Here is an 11,916-nt window from a genome sequence, read left to right on the forward strand (position 1 = left end):
AGAGGGAGAGAGAGAGGAAGAGAAATAATGAGAGGAGAGAGAGGAGAATGAGCAGGGCAAGGGGAGAGTTGTAGAGAGACAGAATCCCAAGCCGGCTCCACACTGTCAGCACAGAGCCTGACGTGGCACTTAAACTTATGAACCATGGGATCATGACCTGAGCCAAAACCGAGAGTCAGATGCTCAACCAACTCAGCCACCCAGGCGCCCCACATGGGTAATGTTTTAAAATGGGACAACTTGAGCATTCCAATGAATAATAATAAACATGGATTATAAACCAATGAATAAAATAAGAATCTATTGGTACATTTGAAAACAAGTGGTAGCTGTTTTTCTCATTTTTTTAATTATCAAATACTCCTGGATGTTGATAAGTTCCACCTCTGGCAAAAAAACCCTCAGGATTCCAATATTTGTCCTGTGACGTCAAGGCCAGCTCAAGCATTGCAGAGCCTGCATGAACAGAAACATGAAGAATTATTCCAGAAGCAGGCCTCAGGACTTGATGACCGAGACTTCAGTATTAGAGACAAAGAACATGAACTGAAGTACATCAGCCACTCCCAGAACCTGCTACTAGAACCCAGTACTTTCCTTGCCATGGTCCCAACACCACTGTGCTATAAATATTTATTTGTCTGCCCGTTCATTCAACTGTGGCCTCATAGATGAAACTTGTTTATGATTTACGCTTGACCCCTAAATCAGTGCCTGTCGGTATAGGAGACATCCAAGAAGTGTGTGATGGATAAACGAATGACAGTGTTGAGCAGTTTCAAATAAATAACTCATTAGGATAACTAATGAGAGGTGGAAATTAGGGCTGCCAAAGCAGAGAAGCACCCCCAAAATTGTACACATGTAAGAGATAGACGTACAATTCCATCCTGGTCTGACTCTAGAAACCTGAAGCCTTAGTTGTATTGCTTCTTTGGATGATGGGTCTTCCCTGAAAGAGAAGCCTGCCCAGTTTCCATGTTTGCCAGAGTTTAAGTAGAAGCCCCATAGGTACAGGACTGTGTATCCTAGACTGGTTCAAGGGACAGATAATTAATTCAATAACTATCTATGGATGATCACTTAGTCTTTCAGGCTTTGGGGGTAAAGCAGAGAGCACAACAGTCAGATCCGCTGCTCCCATCAATATTTTGCTCTAGTGGGAGAGAGAGAGAGTGAACAAAGGGACTCCTAAAATTCAGGATGGTGGAGAAATTAAAGCTTGATTAACAAATAGAGAATCATCCAGCATGTGTGTGTGTACAGAAGGAAGAGAGAACGTGGAAGTGAGAGAGAGCTTGCTGGGTTCAGGGAACTTGGAGTAGTTTGTAATGGCTGGAAGTAGAATGGGATACCAGCTGGCTTTCAAGTGGGAAATTAGAAAAGTACAACCCACAAGAAAACGAGTCGCTTAACTTCTCTGGGACGAAGTGTTTTTCACAAGAAAAGAGGGATTTAAACATCTGAGAAAATGTATGACAAATGTGTAAAGCTCAAATCTAAAATCATTGCTGTTCTTTTCTATTATTAAACAATAATGACAACGATTTGAGCATTGCTGTTTGTTAGGCACTGTGCTAGTTGCTTTACTTGTTTATGTATTCCTCTATGATGAACACTAGTGGAGATTTCTATAGTTTACAATGTTGGATAGCAGTAGATGGCAGGGATTAGGATTAAATCCTGTCTGTCTAATTTCTTTTCCCTTATTTATTTTTGAGAGACAGAGAGAGACAGAGCACTAGTGGGGGAGGGGCAGAGAGAGAGGGAGACACAGTAACCCAAGTAGGCTCTGAGCTGTCAGCACAGAAGTGTCCGATGCAGGACTTGAACTCACAAACTGTGAGATCATGACCTGAGCCAAAGTCGGACGCTTAACCGACTGAGCCACCCAGGTGCCCCGTGTCTGTCTAATTTCAAAGAACCTTTCCTTTTGTTTAAACATTCTTTTTTCTTTTTTCTAAAAGTGGCACTCAGGCAAGAGGTGGCAACCCAGAAGAACTGAGTGGTACACAAAGTTTAAAATGACTATTATGAAGATTAAATGACAACATTTACAGAATGATTATTAAAAAGTCAATTGCATTTGTTAATTAGATTTCATTCTTAATTTTGAACTTGTATAATTTTTTATTTCCCAAAGTTAATTTTTTCCTTCATGATTTTTATTTATTTATTTATTTATTTATTTATTTATTTATTTAATGTTTTCTTAATTTATTTTTGAGAGGCAGAGAGAGACAGCATGAGCAAGGCAGGGTCAGAGAGAGAGGGAGACACAGAATCTGAAGCAGACTCCAGGATCTGAGCCAGCCGTCAGCACAGAGCCCAAGGCGGGGCTCGAACCCACGGACCATGAGATCATGACCTGAGCCGAAACTGGATGCTTAACTGACTGAGCCACCCAGGCGCCCCCATGATTTTTATTCATAATAATTTCTACTAGCCCTAGAGAAGTTAAATTATGCTTAGTGAAATATATCGTCTTTTTTGAGACAAGAATCTAAGTCTCTAAGATGGTGGTGTTTACATTAGATTATAAGATGAAGACATCAGATGATGTCTAGTGCCATTCCCATTAATAAAGAGAAGTCCTTCCTGAACCCGTCTTCCTCAATGTGGAAACCCTTGAGAGGTGCTGACCTTGCACTAGTGAGAACACCAGGTATAAATGGATGCATGTGTGTGGTGTTGGTTTTAGAATATGAACTTGAATGGTTGGATGCTCCTCCCTGCAAAAGGTAGAGAAGGTGGAGCTTAGTCCCCTCCCCCTTGTCGGTGAGATGGAGTCAGTGACTTGTTTCTAAGGAATAAAATGAAGTGGAAGTGATGGTGTGCAACTTTAGAGACTGAGTCCTTCCTTGTTTGGATCTGAAGGAAGCTGAGGGAAGCCAACTGTCATGTCATGAGGATACCCACCAGCCCTGTGGAGAAGCTCACCTGGTATGGAACTGAGGCCTTCTTCCAACAGCCCTGGGAGGCAGTCATGTTGTAAGTGGACCATCCAGCCCCACTCAAGTCCTCAGATGACCACAGGTTTGACTGACTTCTTGAGAGAAACCTCATGAGGCACACTGAGCCATTCCTAGATATTTGACCTGCAGAAACTGTGTAAGGTAGAGTAAGTGCTCAAAAATAATAAGCTGCTACATTGGGCAGGTAATTCTCTACACGGCATAGATAACGACTATACTGTGCGTTCATGGATGGATAAGAGGCCAGTGTGAAGTACCCTTTCTAGACTTGGTACTCTTCAACTGGCGAAAATCTATCATCTTGACCCAAGAACTATTGCCACATTGCAGTAAGTTGCTATTGATAAAATGGTTTCTTTCTTCTTCCTGCTAGCTGCTGCTTTTTATGTCACAAGCATGTCAGGATCTGTCCTACTGCTTAGCATCGTTGCCTAGAATGTCTGCGCTGAAGTTTGAGTTGACTCTCAGTGAGAAATTAATAAGAGAAGGCTGTTAGCCTGGCTGTGGAGAAGCCCCAAAGAGTGATGTCTGCACAATCCACTGTCTGGGCTTTTATTGGTTCTTTGTCCCGAAGAGTCAGGAACTAGTTTTTCAGAAAATTTAGAACTCATAGACTAAAGTGGCAGACCTGGGGGCCAAACTATGCAAACCAAATTCATAGGTGACTAATATACAAATAAGAAAGCTTCTCTAAATTTACTGTGTGCAGAATGGAATTCTGGTGCTCTCATCCAGAGTTCCTCCTTTCCCTGAATGATAGATTGCGGGCCGTATTAGCAAATCAGAAAGTGATGCAGTTAAGCTTGCCATTGAGCCCAAAGTGGTGAGTCTTGAGGTTTGTTCTTCCCAAACCACTGCAAGTCTTGATAAACTGATACTACCTCATCACATGTTGACTTAATTAGTTTAATTCTCTGGGGGGCATCTTATTACCAAAGCTCTAGGAGGTATCTCACTGTTGTCTTCACACATTCCTGGTGTTTCCTTTCCTTTCATAGTCTTCTCTAGGTGGTGGTAGGTTGGCAAGGTTCTCATCAGGAAATCCAGCTGTAGTATATGGGGCTGTGGTTGCTCAGTGTGCACCCCACGAAGGCAGTCTGCACCACAGGTCACTGTATTCTCAAGGATGACCTCAAATGTATTCAGGTTGCAACAAGTCCAATGATGCAACCACTCGTCAATATTGCCTTTCTGCCCACATTGGCTTTTGATTCAATAACTTTATTATCTTCCATTCTCGTGGCTTGGGAATAACAGCCAACTTCAAACACATTGTGCCAATGATCATAGGTTTTAGTTCTGGATCTCCAGCATTAGGGGTGATATTATAAGGGTGAACATTTATGATAAGCACCTGTTCTTCTATTAGGTAACCTTCGCCAATCACTATTGGCCCGGCTTCTGCAACAATTTTTGCTTTAGAGTGAATCACTGTCCTGGGTCCTATAGTTACATCACCTGCATTTCACTTTCTATACACACAGCTGCTCCAAGAACAACCTTCACACTCTTTTGAGCCTTCTCCACCATGGTTTGGCCCCCGTCTCTCACAGAATTAATTTTTCACAATATTTTCCATAGCATATAATACATGCTTTGCTTTTTCACTAGTGATAGGAAATTTCCTTTAAGTTGAGTTTGACTAAAAGATGATAGACTACAAATGAATGTATTAAGAAATGCTAACATGGATTTGAATATATCTTGTAAATCCTAAATGTATATCACGTGAGTGATTGAGGTGTTGTTGAAAACACTGTTCTAAGTCAGGCTTTATAAGGAGAACTTTACTAGATAGCAGGTGGGGCTGCTGAGATTTTTTTTCCACAATGAGATTCTCCCAGAAAGCCTCACAGCACCCTGAAAGTTTGCTTGAGAAGAAATTGTGCCTATAAAAAATCCACTGTATTAAGTCCCTATTACAAGTGCACATTTTCCCTATCTGTGTTGTCTATAGAATATTAATTTATTATGGCAGCAAGTAGTTCTTCCCACCATATTTCCATAGGTGTTATGGATCCTGGGTATGCAAAGATGAATGAAACATTGTCTGTCATAATCATGGATTTCTCAACTTCATGTTGGAAGCAGACAAATGAAACGAAACTCATATGTGGAATTTAAGAAACAAAACAGATAAACATATGGAAAAAGGGGAAAAAAGATTAAAACAAACCATAAGGGACTTTAACAATAGAGAACAAATGGAGGGTTATTGGAGGGAGGTGGGTGGGGGAATAGGCTAGATGTGTGATAGGTAGTAAGGAGGGCACTTGTTATGATGAACACTGGGTGTCATCGGTAAGTGATGGATCATTAAATTCTACTCCTCAAACCAATATTACAGTATACGTTAACTAGAATATATATATATATATATATAGTATATATAAATATACCATATGTTTTCACTCGTAGGTCTAACAAGAGTAACCTAACAGAAGACCATGGGAAGGGGAAGGGGGAAAAAGAGTTAGGGAGATGGAGGGAAGCAAATCATGAGAGACTCTTCCATACTGAAAATAAACTGAGGGCTGAAGTGGGAGGAGGAAAGGGGAACGGGGGTGATGGTCATGGAGGATGGTACTTCTGGGGAAGAGCACTGGGTGTTATATGGAAACCAACTTCACAATGAACTATAAATTTTAAAAAATGTAGAATTTGAGAGAGAGCTGTCTGTTCCTTGCTATGGTTGAAGTATTCACTTGTATGTGACCATTACATTTATCTTAGAATTCACATTCTTGATCCTGTTAGTATTAACCTGAGTAAAATATATCTTTACACTTTGAAATAAAATAATGTAATTATCAAACTTATAATTGTTCAACTGGTTTACACAAAAATCTAAAAACTACTTAAGGCATTATGTTAAAAACTAATCATTTTATAAATATACACACCACATCTTCTTTTATCCATTCATCTATCACTAGACACTTGGGCTTCTTTCACAATTTGGCTATTGTAAATAATGCTGCAATGAACATAGGAATGCATGTATCCTTCTGAATTAGTGGTTTTGTATTTTTTGGGTAAATGCCCAGTAGTGCAGTTACTGACTAGTAGGGTAGTTCTATTTATAACTTTTTGAGGAATCTCTGTAATGTTTTGCACAGTGGTTGTACGAGTTTGCATTCCAACTCACAGTTCAGGAGGGTTCCTTATTCTCCACATACTCACCAACACTTATTTCTTTTGTTTTTGAGTTTAACCATTCTGACAGTTGTGAGATGATACTACATTGTAGTTTTTAAAATTCCAGTATAATTAACATTCAGTGTTATATTAACTGCAGGTGTACAATATAGTGATTCAACAGTTCCATATATCACTCAGTGCTCATTACAAGTACCCTCCTTGCTCCTCATCACCTATTTCACTCATTTCCCCATCCATCTTCCCTTTAATAGCCATCAATTTTTCCTCTATAATTAAGAGTCTATTTCTCGATTTTAATCCATCTCTCTTCCTCTTTCTCTCCTGATCTTTTTCTTTTGCTTATTTGTTTCTTAAATTCCACATAGGAGTAAAGTTATATGGTATTTGTCTTTCTCTGACTTATTTCACTTAGAATTATACTTTATAGCTCCATCCATGTCATTGTAAATGGCAAGATTCTATTCTTTATTTAAGTCTGAGTAATATTTCATTGTATATATATACCATATCTTTATCCATTCACCTCGATTAGATTGACATATCCCCTGGTTCCATAAGATGGTTTTCGTAAATAATGCTGCAATAAACATAGGGATGCACATATCCATCTGAATTAGTGTTTTTGCATTTTTTTTGTGTAAATGCAGTAGTAGTGCAGTTACCAGATTGTAGGGCAGCTTTATTTTTTAAAAATTTGATGAAACTTTATACTTTTTTTCACAGTGGCTGCACCAGTTTGTATTCCCACCAACACTTGAAGAATGTTCCTTTTTCCACCACATCCTCACCAACAGTTGTTTCTTGTGTATTTGACTTTAGACATTCTGCCATGTATGAGGTGATAGCTCATTGTACTTTAGATTTGCATTTCCCTGATGATGACTAATATTGAGCATCTTTTCATGGGTCTGTTGGCCATCTGGATGTCTTCTTTGAAGAAATGTCTGTTCATATCTTCAGCCAATATTTAAATTAGATTTTTTAGTTTTTGAGTGTTGATTTGTCTAAGTTCCTATGTATTTTGGATAAAAAGCCTTTATCATTAATGTCATTTGCAAATATCTTCTCCCATTCAGTAGGTTACCTTTTAGTTTTGCTGATTGTTTCCTTACCTGTGCAGAAGGTTTTTGATTTGATATAGTCCCAATAGTTCACTTCTGCTTTTATTTCCCTTGCCTTAGAAGGCATATCTAGAAAAAAATGTTGCTACAATTGATATCAGGGTCATTACTGTCTGTGCTGTCTTCTAGGATTGTTATGGTTTCCTTTCTCACATTTAGGCCTTTAATCCATTCTGAGATTATTTTTGTATCTGGTGTAAGAAAGTGATATGGGGCGACTGGGTGGTTCAGTTGGTTGAGCGTCCGACTTCGGCTCAAGTCATGATCTCATGGTTGGTGGGTTCAAGCCCCATGTCGGGCTCTGTGCTGACTGCTAGTTCAGAGCCTGGAGCCTGCTTCAGATTCTGTGTCTCCCTCTCTCTCTGTCCCGCCCCTGTTCACACTCTGTTTCTCGCTGTCTCTCAAAAATAAATAAATGTAAAAAAAAGAAAGTGATCCAGTTTCATTCTTTTACATGGAGCTGTCCACTTCTCCCAACACCATTTTTTAAATAGTTTATTGTCAAATTGGTTTCCATATAACACCCAGTGCTCTTCCCCACAAATGCCCTCCTCCATTACCACCACGTGGGGTAATGTGTCCCCCTCCTCCCCCTTCAACCCTCGGTTCATTTTCAGTATTCAATAGTCTCTCAGGTGTTGCGTCCCTCTCTCTCCCGAACACCATTTTTTGAAGAGACTTTTTCTTATTGCATATTCTTGTTTCCTTTATTGAAGATTAGTTAAACATATAATTGTGGGTTTATTTCTGGGCTTTCTATTCCATTCCATTGATCTATGTATCTATTATTATGTCAGTGCCATACTATTTTGATTACTACCAGTTTCTAATGTAACTTGAAGTCTGGAATTCTGATATCTCCAGTTTTGTTTTTCTTTTTCAAGATTGCTTTGGTTATTTAGGGTCTTGTGGTTCCATATAAATTTTAGGATTGTTTGTTGTAGTTCAGTGAAAAATGTCATTGGTAGTTTTATAGAGAGTGCATTAAAACTTTAGATAGTGTTGGGTAGTCTGCACATTTTAACAATATTTGTACTTCAAATCCATAAGCTTTTGGAAAGTCTTTCCATTTGTGTAGTCTTCAGTTTCTTTCATCAGTGTTTTATAGTGAAATTGCAATTGTAAATGGGATTGTTTTCTTAATCCCCTTTCTGCTGCTTCATTAGGAGTGTATAGAAATGCCACAGATTTCTACACATTCACTTTGTATCCTGCAACCTTACTGAATAAATTCATTAGTTCTAGTAGTTTTTTGGTGAAGCTTTTTCTGTTTCCTATATAAAGTATCATGTCATCTGGAAACAGTGAAATTTTACTACTTCCTTACCAATTTGTGTGCCTTTTATTTCTTTTTGTTGTCTAATTGCAGTGGCTACAGCTTCTAGTACTATTTTGAATAAAAATGGTGAGAATAGACATCCTTGTTTTGTTCCTGATCTTAGTGGAAAAACTTTCCATTTTCCCCCATTGAGTATTACGTTAACTGTGGGCTTTTCATATACAACCTTTATTATGTTTTCATATGTTCCCTCTAAACCTACTTCGTTGAGGGTTTTTATTTTATTTTTTTTTTTTACCACAAATGAATGTTGTACTTTATCAAGTGCTTTTTCTTCATCAATTGAAATGATCATTTGGTTCTTATCCTTTCTTTTATTAGTATGGTGTATCACATTGATTTTTGAATGTTGAATGTATTGAATCATCTTGGAAACCCAGGAATAAATGGCACTTGATCGTGGTGAATGATTTTTTTTTAATGTTGTTGGGTGCAGTTTGCCAGTATTTTGCTGAGAAATTCTGCATGTAAGTTCATCGGGCATATTGGCTTGTAATTCTCTTTTTTAGTGATGTCTTTATCTGGTTTTGATGTTGGACAATGGTGCCTCTTAGAATGAGTTTGGAAGATTTCCTTGCTTTTCTATTTTTGGAATAGTTTGAGAGGAATAGATGTTAGCTCTTCTTTAAATGTTTGGCAGAATTCACCTGTGAAGCAGTATGCTGCTGGACTTTTGTTTGTTGGGAATTTTTTTTGATTACTGATTAAATTTCTTTGTTATTTATCATTCTATTCAAGTTTTCTATTTCTTACTGTTTCAGTTTTGGTAATTTATATGTTTCTAGAAATTTATCCATTTCTTCTAGGTTGTCCAACTTGTTAGCATGTAGTTTTTTATAATATTCTCTTAGGATTGTATTTCTGTGGTGTTGTTTGTGATTTCTCCTCTCTCATTTGTGATTTTCTTTAATTTGGTCCTTTCTCTTTTCTTTTTGGTAAGTCTGACTAGAGATTTGCCAATTTTATTACTTTTTTCAAAGAACCAGCCCCAAATTTCCTTGATCTGTTCTATTTTATTTTCTATATCATTTATTTCTGTGCTCTAATCTTTATGACTTCCTTCATTCTGCTGCTTTTGGGCTTTATCTGTTATTTTTCTAGCTCCTTTAGTTGTAAGGTTAGGTTGTTTTTTGAGATCTTTCTTGCTTCTTGAGGTAGACCTGTATTGCTGTTAACTTTCCTCTTATAACTGCTTTTGCTGCATCTCAAAGATTTTGGACTGTTGTTTTTTTCCATTTGTTTCCATGTAATTAAAAAAATTTTAACATTTATTTAATTTTGATAAAGAGAGAAAGCATGCAATTGGGGGAGGAGCAGAGAGAGAGGGAGACACAGAATCGGAAGCAGGCTCCAGGCTCTGAGCTGTCAACACAGAGCCCAGTGTGGGGCTCAAAACATTAGCTTGTGAGATCATGACCTGAGTGGAAGTCAGATGTTTAACTGACTGAGCCACCGAGAACCCCATATTTCCATGTAATTTTTTATTTCTTCTTCTTTGTTTAATCATTCTTTTCGTTGTTGTTGTTTATTTATTTTGAGAGAGAAAGAAAGAGTGCAAGTGGGGAAGGGGCAGAGAGAGAGGATGAAAGAGAGAATCCTAATCAGTTTCTGAGCTTTCAGTATGGAGCCTGATGTGAGGCTCAAACTCACAAATCGTGAAATCATGATCTGAGCTGAAACCAGGAGTCAGACACTTAACCGACTGAGCCACCCAGGCGCCCCTCCTGTTTGGTTTCATCTTTGACCCATTCGTTGTTTAGTAGCATGTTGTTTAACCTCCATGTATTTGTGGTCTTCCCAGAATTTTTCTTGTGGTTGATTTCTAGTTTTATAGCATTATGACAAAAAATGCGTCTTATGACTTTGATATTTTTCAATTCGTTTAGACTTGTTTTATGGCCTGATTTGTGATCTATTCTGGAGAATGTTTCATGTGCACTTGAAAAGAATATGTATTCTATTTTAGGATGGAATGTTCTGAATATTTCTGTTACATCTAACTGGTCCAGTGTGTCATTCAAAGCCACTGTTTCCCCTCTTATTTTCTGTTGGAATGATCTGTCAATCAAGGTACATGTCGTGTTAAAGTCCCCCATCATTAATGTATTATATCGATTATTTCCTTTATGTTTGTTATGAACTATTTTATGTTTTGGGTGCTATCATGTTTGGTACATAAATATTTACAATTATTATATCTTCTTGTCAGATTGTCTCCATTATAATATACAGTGCCCTTCATTTTTTCTTACAGTCTTTGTTTTAAGGCCTATTTTGTCCCATATAAGTATTGCTACTCTGCTTTCTTTTGATATCCATTTGCATGACAGATGTTTCTTCATCCCCTCAGATTCAATCTACCAAAGTATTTCAGTCTGAAATGAGTCTCTTTGAAGCAGCATAGAGATTGGTCTTGTTTACAAATAAATTCTGTCACCCTATGTCTTTTGATTGCAGCATCTAATCCATTTATATTCGAAGTACTTATGGATAGATATGTATTTATTTCCATGTCATTACTTGTTTTCTGATTGTTTTTGCAATTTTTCTCTGATCCTTTCTTCTCTTGCTCTCTTTCATGGTTGCTTTTTTAAACTTCCTTTAGTGATATTTTTGGATTCCTTTCTCTTTATTCTTTGCATATTCACTACTGGTTTTTGATTTGTGGTTACCATTAGGCTTGTATATAACATCTTCTGGGTATAGCAGTCTATATTAAGCTGATGGTCACTAAAATTTGAACCCATTTTTTTACTCCTCAACTCACCACATTTTAGGTATAAGGTGTCATATTTGACATAATTCTACCAATATCTTGACTGATTTTTACAGAAATACTTATTTTTTAATGATTTTGGTTTTTTAAATTTTCATACTTTCACTTATGGTCTTTCCTTTCCACTCAAAGTGTCCTCTTTAACATGTCTTCTAGAGCTGGTTTAGTGCTTATGACCTCCTTTAGTTTTTGTTTGTCTGAGAAACTTTCTCTTATTGTAAGTGATAACTCTGCTGGATAGAGTATTCTTGGCTGCAGTTGCCCTTTCAGCACTTTGAATATATCATACAGTCCATTTTGGCCTGATAAAGTTGTGCTGAAAGACCTGCTGATAGTCTTATGGGCTTTCCCTTGTATGCAACTTTCTTCTTTAATTTGTTTTAGCATTGGTTTTTGCCATTTTAATTACTATGTGTCTTGGTATGACCCTCTTTGTGTTGATTTTTGTGGGAATCTCTGCACTTCCTGAATCTGGATATGTTTCCTTCCCAAGATTAGGGTAGTTTTCAGCCATTATATTTTCAAATAAATGTTATTCTCCCT

At 37.6% G+C, this 11,916-nt stretch overlaps 1 pseudogene; it reads right to left on the reverse strand.

Moving 5' to 3' along the window:
- Positions 1–3,881: 3,881 nt before the first annotated feature.
- LOC115283397 lies at positions 3,882–4,505 on the reverse strand (annotated as a pseudogene).
- Between the last annotated feature and the right edge of the window lie 7,411 nt (positions 4,506–11,916).

The sequence above is a fragment of the Suricata suricatta genome, chromosome X (genome assembly GCF_006229205.1).
Source record: "Suricata suricatta isolate VVHF042 chromosome X, meerkat_22Aug2017_6uvM2_HiC, whole genome shotgun sequence".
NCBI lineage: Eukaryota > Metazoa > Chordata > Mammalia > Carnivora > Herpestidae > Suricata > Suricata suricatta.